We start from the raw sequence: 2,784 nt of genomic DNA, 5'->3' as shown, positions 1-2,784 counted from the left end.
CAGCGCCCGCCCGCCCGCCCCCGCAGGGGAGACGCTCGGAGCGCGTGGGGAGCCCCTACCTTACCCGGGAGCGAGGGCGCGGGTTCTCCAGCCCAACGTGCCCCCAAGGCCCCTCCCCCCCACAGGGTACCCCTCTGTCTCCCCCCATCCCGCCTCTCCCCAGCGCGCAGGGCGGGAGAGGGGGCACTTCCTCTTAAAGTCTATTTTTTCTGATATGAGAATTGCTACTCCAGCTTTCTTTTGATTTCCATTTGCATGGAATATCTTTTTCCATCCTCTCACTTTCAGTTTGTCTGTGTCCCTAGGTCTGAAGGATCCCGCCCCTCGCGGTGGGTGGAAGGGCCGACCTCGCGGCGGCGGGGGAACGCGCGGCCCCACCCCCGCGCCCGGCGCAGGCGTGGAGAGGAGGGGCCTGGGCGGGGGCGGGCCGCCCGTCGTAACCCCATCTCCGACCCCGCCCCACGGCCGGAAGCGCCGCCGTGCCCACCCCCGTCGGAATCGGAGGAGGACAGAGTCCCGCGCCCCCCGCCGGGCAGGGGGATGGGAAGTGAAACCGAGCGGCGGGGCCCGGGGGCCGCGTCGGGGTTTCTGTAGACGCGTAATCGGAAACTGAGGCCACGGGGCGGGGGCGCCGCAGCCGCGCGGCCCTTCCCGACCCCGGCCGCCTGCGTTCCCGCCGCCCCGGCTCTGCTGGGGAAGCCCCTTCGACCGCGGAGATGGGGCGCAGCATCCTCCCCTCTCCAGCCTCGCTGGATCTCAGGAGGCAGCTCCGGGGAAAGAAGTGGGGGGATCTGCCCTGTCCCGACTGGAGCGGGGCCTTCCTGGGGAGGGCGTACCCCCCCCCCCCCGTCCCCGCCCCCCCCCCCCCCCAGGCTCCTAGCACCGCCCACGAGGGGCGCACACCCTCCGGATGACTCACTCCGGCGGAGACACCCACTCCCTGCCTGATTCACTGGGTGCCGGGCCCCACACGGACACCCCGTGCTGGGGGTGCATCTCGGGTTCGCGCTCTGCACCCCCATCGGCACGTTTGCTGGGAGTCCGAGACCCGCGTGACTTGGGAGAGGCCTCCTGGGGTGGCGCGCGGCCTTGGCCCAGCAGGGCGTGGCCCCCGACCCGCAGCCCTAGACTCCGGACCGGGAACCCGGAGCCGCGTGCAAAGCAGGCGGCAAAGGGGCTTAGGTTCACCCGAGAAGGGCCTACCAGAGGCCTCCGCACCCAGCCCGCGCGCCACCGCCTCCCCCCACCCCAGCCCGGCTTCCGGCCAAGCCGGAAGGAGCAAGAATTTGGAATGTTGGGAACCAGCATTATAATTCTCCCGGGGCTTCTCCGCCCCCGCCCTTCCCCCCAGGGGTGGGCGGGACAAGGGGGAGGAGCCTAGTCTGCCTCTGACAAGGCGGGGTGGTACCTCCAGGGCCTGGGGCCGCCCTGGCGTCTGGCCGAGACGCGGTCTCGCGGGTGCCGCGTAAACCGGGGCTGGGGGGAGGCCCGGGCATCCGGCCCAGCGCCAACCTCAGGCACGGGGGCGCAGGAAGGCGGGGGCGAGGCCCGTGTCGTGGCAGGGGTGCCTGCAGGGAGGCCGCACTGGGCGGAGGAGCCCCGACCAGCTGGGCCTCCCAGCACCGGGCGTGTTGGAGCAGCCGCTGCCTTCCCGCCGGGGTAGCAGTTGTGGGGAACGGCAGACGCCCCCAGTGACGCGGCCAGTGACACCTGCCTGGCCGCGCCGGCTGCAGCCCTCTGGACGCAGCACCACCCTTCCCCGGCGCGGCCTTGGCAGGGAACCTCCTCCACAAACCACCAGAGCCTTTTCTGGGACTGTTTTTTCTTAGAAACAGGAAGTTGGGGTGTGGGCCACACGTCCCCCAGGTCAAGGCCCCGCCGAGGGCAGAGCAGGGTGGGGGTTTGGACTCATGGGAACTCGCCATCCTGCCCGGCTCTTGCAGCCCTCTGGGGCGCCCGACGGAACCCCAGGTGTACGCAGACAGAGGAGACGGGAGGGAAGCAGGACGACCCGGCCTGGCCGCCCGGGCTCTGCTGCCCACGCGGCGCCCGCCGCAGCACTGGGTCACTTGGGCCTCTTGGTGGCGCCTCCACGAGTCCGGCCCCGGGCGTGTAGAGCGGGCGCACCGCTGCTCCCGGCCCCGGCCCCGCGGCCGCTCGCCCGAGCACAGCCTGCCCCCCAGGGCCAGGAGACCCCTGCCCCAGACGAGGGGCCGCAGCCGTCCTGGGCCTGAGGGCCTGGGCCTCTGCCCCCAGCCCTGGTGGCTCAGCCCCTTCCTCTCCAGCGGAGCTCCTGGGCCCTGCGTCCTGCTCACTGGGCAGGGCGGGGGGTTTGCTCCGCTGCTGCCCCATGTCTGACGCTTTCTCGTGCTCACAGGTGAGCATCTGTCCCGGTGGTCCCACTGCCAGCCGCTCTGGCTGGGAGCCCCGCGGAGGGCACCGTGAACGCAGCCCTGGATGCCCGACGCAGCGTGCCCGGCCTGTCCGTGCACTAGGCCCGGCCAGGGTCACCAGCTGGCCCTGCCCCAGCCGCCTGGCCAGAACAGGGAGGTTTGGTTTTGGAGGGTTTCAGGATGCAGGCCTTCCTTCTAGGCAGGCCCCCACCCGCACCCTCGCCGTGGGCCTGGGGACCCCAGGGCCGCAGAGGATGGAGCCCAGGAAGGCCCGTGGGGTGCGCGCTTGACGCCCAGCGGCACCCTCTTCTGACTCGGTGGAGGGACCAGAGGGTTCTGAGCGTGGGGGAGGGGTGGGGGGAGGAAAGCTGAGGGGCTGAGGAGGGGGAGG

This window comes from Lipotes vexillifer, unplaced genomic scaffold, assembly GCF_000442215.2.
Source record: "Lipotes vexillifer unplaced genomic scaffold, Lipotes_vexillifer_v1.1 scaffold835, whole genome shotgun sequence".
Classification (NCBI taxonomy): domain Eukaryota; kingdom Metazoa; phylum Chordata; class Mammalia; order Artiodactyla; family Lipotidae; genus Lipotes; species Lipotes vexillifer.
Note: the sequence above shows the minus strand (reverse complement) of the source record.